Raw genomic sequence first — 14336 nt, forward strand, 5'->3', positions numbered from 1 at the left:
GGGAAGGGGCAGAGAGAGAAGGAGACACAGAAGCCGAAGCAGTCTCCAAGATCCCGGCTGTCAGCACAGAGCCCGACATGGGGCTCAAACTCAGGAACTGTGAGATCACGACTGAGCTGAAGTCGGTCGCTTAACCAGATGCCCCGACAATCTCTTTTTAAATGCTGATAGTTGGGATTTTTCTTTACCTTACTTACCATTCTGCACTTCTGTTCCTCATCTGGAAATAGGACCAAGTAAGACTATCTCCCTCACAGGGAGGTTGTCAAGGTTAAATGACTGAATACGTGGAAAATCGGCATGTAGTACCTGCTCAATAAATATCAGCTATTAGCACCGTGAATTTTCTCCCATCCTTTTGCTTATGCAAATATAGAAAGCCCAAAAATGTATAAAGAGGCAAGGGGGAAAAAGCATCGCCCGCAATCCCACACCCAGGGACCCCGTCTGGCGTCTCAGTCCGGCCCTGCTGCTGGGGGGAATAAGCTGCTCCCTCTCCCCTGCGTGTTCCCCATCCCACCCTCAGCCGGTAGCTTCTAGAACATTCCCATGAGGTTGCTTCCCGGTAAAATGAAAAAGAGCAGTAAAACACGATGGCACAGAAGAAAGGGAGTGGCTGCAAGCCCCACATGATGCTGCAGGTGAAGATTAATTCTCTGAGCAGCACAAAGTCTTGAGATGTCCCGTCTCTCTTCCCAGAAAATAACAATGACAACAACGACAGCCAAAAAAAAAAAAAAAAAGATTTGGCAGCAGGGTGACTCTGGCTGGGCCCGTAGCAGCAGCGCGTTGCTAGGCCTCAACCCTCCTGGGCACCTCCGGGCTTAGAAGCGGCTTAAGCTGCGCGTTGTCTCAACAATTATTCTGGGTGGGTTTGCCTTCCTCGGAAAGGGCGTGGGTTTCGCCACCGTCAGGCGCCAAAGTGTCCCACTGGCTGCCCAGACAGCGCTGATCTTGGTCAGCAGCCTTGGGGGAGCCCCAGCAGCCTTTGGGGTGCTTCCAGCACCTTCCCCAGGCCCCCGCAGGCCTGTCTCATGAAGGCCAGCCCGGGCGGCTCTGTATAATCTTGCTGTACGGCAGGGCGGTGATGAGCAGGGGATGCAGAGCCAGCTTCCATCAATTAACCGTGTGACTGTGGGCAAGGCAGTCAACCGCTCTGTGCCTCCGTTTCCCGCTCTGTGAAATGGGAGGGTAGTGGTCCTTGAGGTTACTATGGGGATTAAACACGTCCACATGTGTGAAGAGCTTAGAACAGTGCCTGGCATGCATGAGCGCTGGCCATCACGAGCCAACATTCCTCGAACCCCTGCCAGGCACCATTCTAGCTGGTGATATGAGCTCCTTGTGACAAGAAATCAAAGCTGTGGGTTGCAGAGACCTAATGAGCGCCATGATGGATCACCCAGGGGGAGCCATGACTTTGGGCGGCCCTTGTTTCCAGGCTTTATCGACTGACTCCCAAATGACAGCAACTGTTGAATAGCTTTCATCAAATCTTTTCACCAAAACTCCATGCGTTAAAGTCCCCTCTACCCTCCTTACGGATGGGGAGACGGAGGCTTGAGGGGGCGAAGGGGCCCTTCCAAGAATAGGCGTTTCATGGCACAGTTGCGCTTTGGCTTTTTGTTTGTTTTGTTTTGTTTCTATTTTTTGAGAGAGAAAGTGCAAGCTGGGGAGGGGCAGAGAGAGAGGGAGAGAGAGAGAGAGAATCCTTCAGCAGCCTCCACACCCAGCGAGCAGGGAGCTCAACGTGGGACTCAGTGCCATGACCACGAGATCATGACGTGAGCTGAAATCAAGAGCCAGACACCTAACTGACTAAGCCACCCGGGCAGGCGTGCCCCCCGCCAGTTGCGCTTTGAACCCAGCTTTGAACCCCAAGTCCTGTCCATCCCTCTCTGGCTATAAAACTCAATGGTGGAACATGCAAATGCAGACTGGCAGAGTGAGGCTGTTTCTGCCAACCTGTTCCGCGGCAGAAACCTTCAAATGAGTGGAAGGAGGCATGGAGAATGGAGGTGCAGGAGCATCATTCAAGGAGCCCAGAGCCAAGATGAGCAGCAACCCCATGCACTCCTGCCACTGGGCCTTTGCACATGCTGGTTGCCCCTCTGGGAACACTGTTCCCCTTTCCCACTGGCCAGTTCGTACTTATCCTTCAGATCTCAGCTTTGGTAGCCCTTCTCCTTCTTCATCTGTTGTCTTGTTTTGACTTGGCATGAGGTGTACCTTACGCTCAGTAAAGTATGCAAATATTACATGTATGGCCCAGTGAATTTCCTCAGATGCACATGCCAATGTACTCACCACCCAGATCATTCCCCACACACCTGAAGGCTCCCGAAGGTAATCAGATTCTGACTTTCCTCACCATGGATTCCCTTCCAGCCTCGTGTAGATGGCATCATACAAGACGTTTTGGGCTTCTTTTGCTCAGTCTTTTTTTTTTTTTTTAAGTTTATTTACTTATTGAGAGAGAGAGAGAGAGGGGCAGATTGAGAGAGAATCCCAAACAGGCTCTGCACTGTCATTGCAGAGCCCGATGCCGGGCTCTGTCCCAGCAACCATGAGATCATGACCTGAGCTGAAGTCAAGAGTCAGCTGCTTGGGGATCCTGGGTGGCTCAGTCGGTTAAGCATCCGACTTCGGCTCAGGTCACGTGCTCACGGTTTGTGGGTTTGCGCCCCACATCGGGCTCTGTGCCGACAGCTCAGAGCCTGCAGCTGGCTTCAGATTCTGTCTCTCCCTCTCTCTCTGTTCCTCCCCCATTCATGCTCTGATTCTGAAAAATAAATAAACGCTAAAAAAAAATTAAAAAAAAAAAAGAGTCAGCTGCTTAACCGCCTGAGCCACCCGGGTGTCCCTTGTTTTGCTCAGTCTTATCTGTGGGAGATCCATACGTGAAACTGTGTGTAGCAGCTTTCTGTTCTTTCCCTTTGCTGCATAGTAGTAAATGGTACGAACATGTCACTATCTATGTATCCTTTCTACTGCGGGTGAACATCGGGGTGGCTTGTCGTTTGGGGCTTTTCAGTGTATTATAGAGAACTCACAAACCTGAGATCAAGAGTCCCAAGCTCCACTGACTGAGCCAGCCAAGAGCCGTGGTCCTTTTTATTTTCAACTTTCTGGGAGTGTGAAAGGTAGCACCGCCTGGGGAAGCCAGAGTCTGCACCCCCAAACCAGATAAGGGGCCTCCTGTTCTCCCCCAGGGCGGGTTCATTTCTCTGTGGCATTTCCAACCGTCACCCCCATCTCATGGAGGGACTGCTCGTTCAAATGCCATCTATTGAGTCCCGGGAAGGGTGCCTGGCAGGGGGTGGCTCTCTGAGGTCTAGATCCCGCAGCCCTCGCAGAGGAGACGCCTCTCCTGCCTCTCTTCTCATCTCACCCGAAAGCTCCATAAAGTGCCCAACGCGTCCATAAGGCGGCGCGTCTCTCTCTGCGCAAAGCGGCGGGTCCCTGACCTCGAGGGCTAACAGGTGCCGAGAGCCTTCTCCCTGGTCCCCGTAGGGCATCTCACTCATTCGTCCTGCTACCCGCTCGGGTCCGCCCCAGCAGCTGCAGTCTGCGTGCGAGCCTGGTATGCTTCGTCTCGTTCTACCCTAGCCTCATCGATTCGGGGGAAGGACCGCCCTTCTCCTTTTACAGATGGGGAAACTGAGGCTTGGAGAGGAGACGCTGGATTCTTGCCCCCTTTCCCGGGCCCAGAGATCGTAGGTCTGAAGCCTTAAGTCGGGTCCGGCGAGGACACCGCATTGCCCACACCCACGTCAGGGAGCCCTGCAGCCGCGTGGGGGACCAGGACCAGCAGATGGTTGCCAGGGAGGCCCTGGCAGGTCCAGAAGCCGCAAGGCAGGACCCCCGGGGGTCCCTCCTGTGTTCCGCGCCAGCTGCTCTGCCCCCATTAGGAGGCAAGCGGGGTAAATCCGTACCCACCTCACTTCTGATTTCTGGTCTGCAAACGGCTGCCTCCCATGTCAGGGAAAGTCCTCACAGTCGGGCAGGGCGGGCCCTCCGCAGCCTCGTGGCCCTATTTCTGCCGAAACAGATGTCCCTGCAATGGGGACACCTCCTGGGAAGTGACTGCAAGAGAGGGGTGGCTCACAGGCCTTCTTCCCGGAGGACTGCCTGCCCCTTCCAGCCATGAAGCAAGGAATGTGTCTGAGCTCATCCCAGGCCCCGGTGACGGGCCCGGCGCCCTGATTGTCCTTAGTGCAACTGTGAAATTACTCCCCACAGAAGTCGCCGTGTCAGCCTCAGGGACTTCCCCGATGGCTGTTACGTAACCGCAGGGCCTTAGCCAGCCGGAGGCCTCCTTGGTCTACACCTGCCCTGCCCCTTCCAGCCCAACTGGAGGACTAAAGTAAGTCACGGCACATCCGTAAGAAGAAACACCCCAACCATCCAGAGGAAACTACACGCTGCTGTTTCTCGGCACAGGGAGGGGACCGCCATTTGCACCGAAGTGAAAAGACACACGATACACTATAAAACCCATCTTATTTATTTATTTTTTATTATTATTTTTTAATGTGATATATCTTTGAGAGAGAGAGACAGAGACAGAGCGTGAGCAGGGAAGGGGCAGAGAGAGAGGGAGACGCCGAATCCACAGCAGGCTCCAGGCTCCGAGCTGTCATCACAGAGCCCGATGCAGGGCTCGAACTCACAGATTGTGAGATCATGACCTGAGCCGAAGTCGGACGCTCAACCGACGGAGCCACCCGGGCACCCCAAAACCCATTTTAAAAGTGTTTATCTTCTGTCCATGGGGCTGCCTATATGTAAATATAAAGAAAAAGTCTGTAAGGACATCCAGAAGGTCAGCAGATGGCTCTTCTTAAAAAATGCCATTTTGGGGGGCACCTGGGTGGCTCAGTTGGGTAAGTGTCTAGCTCAGGTCATGATCTTGAGATCTGTGAGTTCGAGCCCCGTGTCGGGCTCTGTGCTGACGGCTCGGAGCCTGCAGCCTGCTTCGGATTCTGTGTCTCCCTCTCTCTCTGCCCCTCCGCTGCTCATGCTCTGTCTCTCTCTCAAAAATAAATAAACGTTAAAAGGTCGGAGCGACCCAAGTGTCCAACAACAGATGAGCGGATAAATGAAATGCGGAATAAACCTGCAGTGGGATGTCAGTCAACCTTAAAAAAGAAGGAAGTCCTGACGCTACGACAGTGTGGATGAACCTGGAAGACACATGCCAGGGAAATAAGAGAAAACAAACCAGTCACAAAAGGGTAAACACGTGAGGTGCCTAGAATAGGCGGGTTCATGGGACAGAAAGTGGAGCAAAGGTTACCAGGGGCTGCGGGGGGGGGGGGGGGGGGGGAGGGGCAGGGCTGGGGGAATGGGAACTTACTGTTTCATGGGCACAGGGTTTCAGTTTAGGCTAATGAAAAAGTTCTGGAAATGGATAGTAGTACAGCCGTGCGATATTATGAATGTACTTAAATACCACTGAATTGTACACTTAAAAATGGCAAATTTTATGTTATGCGTATTTTACCTCCATAATAAAAATGTTTTAATGTTTATTTATTTTGAGAGAGAGAGAGAGCGAGAGAGAGAGAGAGAGTTCGCGAGCAGGGGAGGGACAGAGAGAGAGGGGGAGGGAGAGAGAATCCACTGAGCCCGACACAGGGCTCAAACTCAGAAACCTTGAGATTGTGACCTGAGCCAAGATCAAGAGTCGGGCGCTTAACTGACCCAGGCACCCCTAAAAAAATTTTTTTAATATCATCTGTAAAAAACCCATAGGAAGGTTACGTGAGACAAGATGTGAGTCCCCTTGTTCTAGCACATTCTCCGGCAAAAGAGATGCCCCTGCACGATTCCTTGCCAAGAAGGGGCAAGAGACCCACTGAAGTTCACCAACAACAGCCACGCACTCTGCTGAGCCCTGCGGCAGGCCCGAGGTGGGAGAGAGTTCGTCCACTCTCCACTGGACCCCTGCCCTCAAGGAGCCTCCACTGCCCGGTGGAGGGACCCGGCAGGCTGCCAGTGATGCCCACAGCAGATCGAAAGTGATGAGTGACGAGGTCCAGGGTGCTCTGGAAAGTCAAGGGTGTTCAGAGGTAGGAGTGAGTACACTGGGCTAGGAGGGGGAACAGGAGCAGGATGGACTATTGTCCCATAAACCAAAGACTTGAGGAATTTGAAAGTAAGGACAAGAACCGTGGGGCTGCTGGGAATCTCGGGAGGCTTCCTGGAGGAGGTGGTTTTGAACTGGGTCTTGAAGGAGGCAGATGTGGGATGCTCCGGGGAGATCTCAGCTCTCTAGCAACCCCTCTGTTTAGGCCGGATGCAGAGAAGAATTATTTATGGAACTTCTACCGGTGCCTAGCTCATCCATGCCCAACAGTGACCCCGCAAGGCAGCTGTCATTGCGCCCGTGCCATCGATAGGGAGGCCGAGGCTCAAAAGGCTGAGTTACATGTCCAGAGTCGCAGTGTGAAGGCCTACCTGACCCCCTAGCCCGTGCCACTCCCCAGTACAAAACTGCTCCCAAAGAGTTACGGCAGGTCCCACGCCCCAGCCCACCTCGAGGTCTGGGCTCCGTCAGCTTTGCGCTTTGCTTGCTACGTCGCCTCGGGAAATGTACTCGAATTCTTTGATCCTTGGTTTCCTTATCTGAAAATACAGAGCATGAGAGTCCTTACTCAGAAAGACTTCAGGAAGATTAAATGGGATATTGTATCTGACATGCTCAATAGAGTCCCTGGCAGATTATAAATACCCAACTGTTGATAGCTACTTTATTATTATTATTATTATTATTATTATTACTTATGATGGTGGCAACTGTTGCCATTACTGTTAAGACAAAGAGCATCTCTAAAACAGGGATCACTCCTTCAAATGCCTGCCGAGGCCGAACAGGCAACATGAATCTTCGAACTGGGCGGTGCACCGGGGTGGGGGTGGGGGTCTGTGGCAAAGTGTGGTGTGCAGCCACCTGCTTAAACACAGTCTGTGGTATAATAAAAAATAAATATTTGGTCTCTGTCCCTGGTTCCAGGTTCCGGGGACAGAGCTCCTAAAAACCTTGGAATTTTCTGTTTCATGTACACTAATGAGATGAGTCACGGGGAATGGGGGGACAAGGTAGCTTCGCGATGGGAGGCTGGTGGCCAGAAAGCCCAAGGTACGACTGGGAGGGTTGGGACCTTCAGCCTCCCCTCCCCAGGCTCCTGGGAAGGGAGAGAGGCCGGAGATCGACTTCAGTCACCAACGGCCGCTGATTTTACTCAATCATACCTACGTGACAAACCCTCATAAAACCCCTACACAACGCGATTCAGGGAGCTTCCGAGTCGGCGTGCACACAGAGGTGCTGGGAGGGTGTGGTGAACGCGAGGGGTCCCCCACGGATCTCTTCCATTCGTCCGTTCCTGAGTCGTGTCCTTTATAACAACCCAGTGAACACAAGGAAAGTGTCTTCCTAGTCCTGTGAGTTGTTCTAGCAAATTATCTAACCTAAGGCGGGGGGTCACGGGACCCCTCGATTTACAGCCAGTTGGTCAGAAGTACAGGCGGCCCCCAGGACTTGCCATTGATGTCCGACGTAGGGGGCAGTCTTGAGAGACTGAGCCCTGAACTTGTGTGGTCTGTGCGAACTCCAAGGTCCTTAGTGTCAGAGCTGAGTTGGCTCCCTGGTGTCAGAGAATTGCAGAATTCATGTGGAAAACCCCCACACCATTTGGTGTCATAAATGGTAGCAGAAAAAGGACACCACGTCATGAAAAATTTTTTTTAAAAAATACAGTGTCGGGGCGCCTGGGTGGCTCAGTCGGTTAAGCGGCCGACTTCGGCTCAGGTCATGATCTCGCGGTCCGTGAGTTCGAGCCCCACGTCAGGCTCTGTGCTGACCGCTCAGAGCCTGGAGCCTGTTTCAGATTCTGTGTCTCCCTCTCTCTGACCCTCCCCTGTTCATGCTCTGTCTCTCTCTGTCTCAAACATAAAATAAACGTTAAAAAAAAAAATAAAAAAAAATACAGTGTCAAGTGATGGGAAGAGGCACGAGGGGTCTCTGGGGGCCCCCCATGCCGTGCACTCTCTCTTGGCCCAGTTGCTGGTTACCCAGCCTGCTCACCATGTGACAGACCGCTGAGCTGACTGATTACGCATTGTGCATATTTCTATCTGTATGTCATACTTCATAATAGGTAATAAATCCCAAAAGTTGCTTTTTAAAAATTTTCTTTATTTTTATTTTGAGAGAGAGATAGAGAACAAGCCGGGGAGGGACAGGGAGAGGGAGACAGCTCTGAGCTGTCAGCACAGAGCCCGATGTGGGGCTCGAACTCATGAACTGTGACATCATGACCTGAGCCGAAGTAAGAGTCGGACGCTTAAACGGCTGAGCCACCCAGGCGCCCCCAAAAGTTGTTCTTTCAAATTTTAACCATCCTGGTTGAATAAACACAGCTAAGGGTCAGAGCTGGGCCCCGGGCAGCAAGTTTGGAGTGAGTGAGGTACGTTCACCCAGATGAAGAGTGCCCAGTCACCAGATGACGGGACTCATCAGGGAAGAGCTGGTAGCACTTAGATGGGGCCTCACGAGCTCGTCTGGTCCAGCCCCTTCCTCCTGCACATAAAGTATTATTATCCCCATTTCTCAGATGAAGCCACAGAAGCCCAGAAACCTCCAACAAGAGGCCACATGTCAGAAGCCACCATCTCACTTGGGGCCTTAAAAATTCCCCACATCCTGGGGCACCCGTGTGGCTCGGTCGGTAGGCGTCCGACTTTGGCTCGGGTCATGATGATCTCGCGGCTCGTGGGTTCGAGCCCCGTGTCGGGCTCTGTGCTGACAGCTCGGAGCCTGGAGCCTGCTTCGGATTCTGTGTCTCCCTCTCTCTGCTCCTCCCCCACTCACACTCTCTCTCTCTTTCAAAAACAAATAAACATTAAAAAAAAATTTTTTTTAAATGCCCCACAGCCTGACTGCTGTCTCCTCTCCATGAGCGTCCTGAAACCCAACACGGCCTCTGCCTGGAAGGGGCCACGGGGGTCCCGAGGGTGTCCCCCTGGCTTTTTCAGCAGGCCTAAGTTGCTTTTATATCCTTGACCTACCTTTGTTGCGATTTTAATGATCATATTGGTGATGCTTTTAAAAGACGCTCTGAGGCCTTTGGGCACTAACATCTCATCAGTAGAATTCACCCACCATTTCTGTGATTAGTATTTTATTAACAATAGTAATCCCTGCTCTGGACACCAGCTTGTCTTCAGATGATTCGAAACAGTTAGCAGAGGTTGACTCACGCCCTGGGCTGGTCAGAGGCAGCATCGTTTTCCTCCCCAGATAGTGACCTTGATAAGCACTCAGGACCCCAGCACCACAGCCAGCCACGATGCTAGACCCTTAGGAGATCACATCGGGCCCGGGCCACACGAGGCGCTGCAGCAAAATAAAGCTGGCTTCTAGAACGAGATACCCTCCTGTCCATTCCTTTTCCATTTTTGTCCTGAATTGGAGCCGGAGGACGTCCCAGTCTTGTCCTCATTTGTCCTTGACACCTCTCTAACAAAAGAGAGAACCGGCCCCAGGCTCGGACCCTTGGGCTGGACCTGGTGAAAACGCAATGATGCCAATTTGCTTGTTTATGCTATTTTTACAGTCACCTTCTATTTATGTTAAGGTGTGTTTGTGTGATGTAAAGTTTCCTGTTCATCAAAGGAAATAAGTAAGTAAATAAATTGAAGCAAGAAAAGGGCGAATCTAAAGAAAGTGTTAGAGAAATCACAGTCTGGGTCGGGGTCAGCAGACTGGGGCCCGCGGGCCAAATCTGGCCCACGATTGCTTTTGTATGGTTCACAAACCGGGAATGACTTTTACATTTTTAAGTGGCTGGTGGTGGGGTGGGGGTGGGGGAGGTTCAAAAGCAGAATACATGATAAATCCCCGGGATTCAAATTTCAGTGTCCACACAGAGTTTCATTACCACGCGGGGATGCCCGTTCATTCACGTTTCGTCTGGCAAAACACTTCGTCTGCTTTCACACTACGACGGCAGAGTTGAGTAATTGCAACAGGGACCAAACTATTTTCGCAGTGTCCAACATGTTTGTTATTTTGACCCTTCATGGAGAAATGTTGCCAGCCCCTGGTGGAGGTGTTTGGCTGATAGGGCGAAGATCTTTGCGATGGCACCAGACTGAGAGAAGCCCTCGTCTGAACTCTGGGAGGTAATAACCACTTGCTTCTACCCATTTTACAGATGAGAAGGAAACAGGCTCCGAGCGGGTTAGTGACTTGCCCAAGGTCTCACGGCTGATCAGCAGCAAGTCGGGATTTGAACCCAGGTCAGGCGGCAAAGGGCTTTAGGTAGGCAGCGCTGAACGTAACACGCACTTCGCTGATCTCTCTTCCCACACCTCCTGCCCCGTCATCCTCTCCGTGTCCCCGGAGCACAGCTGGCACTTCTGCGCCTCAGCACCTTTGTTCATACACCTCTACCTCCCATTATTCACCCCCGACAAGACGGCGCCTCCTCCAGGAAGTCTTCCCCATGGCCCATCCTTCCCAGACCCGGGGCAGGCCTCCCTCCTCTGCCCTCCCCACACTTGTACCTACAAGGCTGAGGATTATTCACCATCATTCCTGATGGCATGGCTCACCTCCCCAAGCTCAGGTAAGGCCCCTGGAGGGTGGGGACTGTGACTTATACAAAGAGCAAATGATTTAGCAGGACAGGGCAGGCCCTCCGTGCCTTGAACATGGTCTATAGCCTCACCTCGCCTCTCCCCTGCTTATGCTTTATGCCCCAGCGATATGGAAACCCATCCTGCTAACCTGGGCCTGTCTACCTACACACAGGCTGTTCCTTCTAGCAGACCACACTCTGTAGCCATTCTGCATCCAACTCCTATTCATCCTTCAAAGCCCCAATCAGGCATCAGTATGAAAACCACTGTGTATCCCACTCCTACTCCCAGCAGAGCCGGCTCCCCGAGGCTGCCTCCATGCCCCCGCTTCTGGTGAGGCTATAGAGGGGGAGGCTTAGCCTCCGGGCTCCGGAGCCAGACGGACTGGGTTCAAATCTGGGTCTTCTTGGTTCTAGCTCTATCACTGGACAAGTGACTGAGCCTCGCCGAGCCTCAGCCATTTTGCCTGTAAAATGACGGCGGCAACAGCAGGCTGTGCCTGGAGTCAGTGTCAGGACTGGGTGACAGGGTGCCCGTGAAGACCCTACATTCAGCAAGTGCTGAGAAAATGCTCGCCATTATGACTCCACTGTCCTTATAATTGGCAGTTTCTTGGTCCCCCACCCTGCAAGGGCCAGGGGTTCCGTGGAGATGGGAAGTGGCTCTCAGTGCCTGATGCCGCAGCAGGTCTGGGCTTAGTACACAGTAAAAGCGGGGTCCCTCCCCCCTCTTCCTCCTGTCCTCCACCCCAACCCCTGCTCTCAGCCAAACAAAGTGAACTGGCCCGGGGGTAAGGAAGGGATGGGGTTGGGGCCCCACCCGCCCACGTACGGGTCTGCGTTCTCACGGGGGTCCCTGACCTGAAACCCAAGGCCCCGGGCCCCAGGGTCATGCCAAAGGCTGCCCTCACAGCAGCCCTTCCAAAACCAAGGACGGGACTCCATAAACACGGTTTATGGGTCGGGAAGCAGATTTAGAGGCTTGCCTTGTTCATGAGTCAGTGGGACCTCAAAGAAGACCACACGAGCGTCCTTGTTCCCCATCCGGTCCCCATCTCTCCCGAGAGTGGGTTCCCCCGCACCATAAATCTGTACAAACACAACCCAACCAAAGACACGCCTGGATGGTGTCCTTACCACTGGGCTCGGGGCCAACGCGGCAGCATACAGAGCAGAGCGGAACCTCGCCAGGAAGACCAGACTCCCGGGAAGTCTAAACGGAAAAAAGGTGGGTCGCTGTTTGACACGGCTCCGTGAAAGGCAGGCTGGTGCGGCGACGAAGCAGTCGGGCCCTGGTTTCGAATTCAGACATCACGGCTTAGGAGCTGTGTGGCCCGGGGCAGGTCACTTTACCTCTCTGAGCCTCCGCTTCCAACTCAGTCGACTGAGGCGCAGAGCCGCTGTGAGAATAATACCTGGGAGGTACTTTGCACACAGTGCCAGGCACCAAGCAAATCTTCAGTTCATCTAGTTCTGTCGTCATCTGAAGAATCCTTGGGTCCTTCTCTTTCCCTCCCTGGGCCTCGGCTCCTTCCAGGGCAAGTCTTCCCTCCCTCAGAGCAGAGGCTGGGGACGGACAGCACCCTGTCCCGAGCAAGACGGAGACAGGCCAGCTGGGGTCACGAGACTCGGCTCCATTAGGACTGCCGTCCCAGCTAGTGCTTCGACCCAAAATAAGGGTTCGCTGCCTGAACCCATAGTTTATTGGAAAGGTGAGCCCAGGAAATGCCAGTAGGGGAGGGGGGACATGAGATGGAGAGGGAAGGCAGTCAGCTAAGCTCTGGGCAGGTGGAGCCCAATGCGGATGGGAAAAATCTGGGAGCCGGTGTAGAACCCAAGCTGGGCAGGCTGGGCTCTTTTTTTTTTTTTTAACATTTATTCATTTTTTGAGAGACAGAGAGAGTGTGTGTGAGCAGGGGAGGGGCAGAGAGAGAGGGAGACCCAGAATCTGAAGCAGGCTCCAGGCTCCGAGCTGTCAGCACAGAGCCCGACCCGGGGCTCGAACCCACGAACTGTGAGATCATGACCTGAGCTGAAGTCGGATGCTTAACTGACTGAGCCACCCAGGTGCCTCAAGGCTGTGTGTGTGTGGGGGGGGGGGGGTCTTGATACACCAACTCCTGGTCACCATTAAGTGTGATGGCAGGAGGGGTTAATTCCCCAGCACTCCACCCCTGCTGTGGATGTGCATGATTTCTCAGTCTCCCAGCAGCCTTGCAAGGTGGACATCACTGTCTCCCTCCCCTTTTCTCTGTCTTTTAAAACATTTTTTGACTTTCAATAGATCCCAGTGAGGATCCCTCCCCTTTTAAATAGCTTTATCGAGGTATAATTTGCACGCCACAAAACTCACCCATTTTAAGTGTACAACTTAACATCTTAATGTATTTACAGAGTGGGACACGCCAGTGTAAGAACATTGCCCATTTATGGTGGCTCCCCATTCCCCACCCCCCCCCCAACACCCCCACCAGCCTTAGGCATTCACACATCCATTTTCTGTCTCCACAGATTTTTCTCTTTGGACATTTCCTATAAAGGAAATCATACAAGGTGTGGTCATTTGGGTCTGGATTCTCTCATCCAGCGTGATGTTTCTGAGGTTCATCCATGTTGTAGATGTGTCAATAGTCCTCTTTTTTATTGTCAAATAGTATTCTGCTGAATGGATATACCACATTTTGCTTTTCCATTCACCAGCCAATGGACACTTGAACTGTTTCCATTTTTCGGCTATTATGAATAACGTTGCTATGAACATTCACGTACAAGTTTTTTGGGTGGAGGTATGCTTTCATTTTTCTCGAGTAGATACCTACTGGGTCCTATGCTAACTCTGTGTTTACCATTTTGAGAAAATGTTTTTCCAAAGAGACTGCACCACGTTGGGCATTCCCACCAGCAATGTGTAAAGGTTACAATTCCGGACTCTTGTCCAGTGGGTGCAAAGTCTTATCCCATTATGCTTTTGATTTGCATTTCCCTAATGACTAAAGATTGGCCGAGCGGTTCTCCTGTGCTTACTGGCCGTGTGCGTGATCTTCTTTGGATGTGGATCTATTCCAATCATTTGCCTGTTTATATTAATCAAAGGAGAGTTGACGTGCAATGTTTTAGTTTCAGGTGCACAACACAGTGATTCAACATTTACGTACATTACAAAATGCCCACCACCGTAAGGACAGTTACCACAATATTACTGACTATATTCCCCACGCTGTACTTTTCATTCACCCGTTTCACCCATCCCCCTATCCTTACCCCTTTGGCAACCACCAGTTCGTTGTCTGTATTTATGAGACTGTTTCTGGGTTTTTTTCTGTTTTGTTTTTTAGATTGCACATGTAAGTGAAATCATATGGTATTTGTCTTCCTCTGACTTATTTCACCGAACATAATGCCTCAGTCCATCCACGGTGTCACAAATTCCTTTGCCCATCTTTAATTAGGTTATATGTCTTCTTCATCATGGCCCATTTACAGACGAGAAATGTGGCTCAGGAAAACAGAGCTGTTGCGGGCGACAGGCTGCCTGAGCCCTGAGCTCTCCCCTTGGCACTATTCCAGGCTGCATCCAGATGCCCATTGGACCTCGTTCCCCAAAGGCATGTTTGGAGGTGTTGGGAGTTGAACGCTTGGTTCTTTGGAAATGAAGGGTTGGGGGGCCCCACATCTCTCCTACCTTTA

Source organism: Panthera tigris, chromosome C1, assembly GCF_018350195.1.
Source record: "Panthera tigris isolate Pti1 chromosome C1, P.tigris_Pti1_mat1.1, whole genome shotgun sequence".
Taxonomy (NCBI): domain Eukaryota; kingdom Metazoa; phylum Chordata; class Mammalia; order Carnivora; family Felidae; genus Panthera; species Panthera tigris.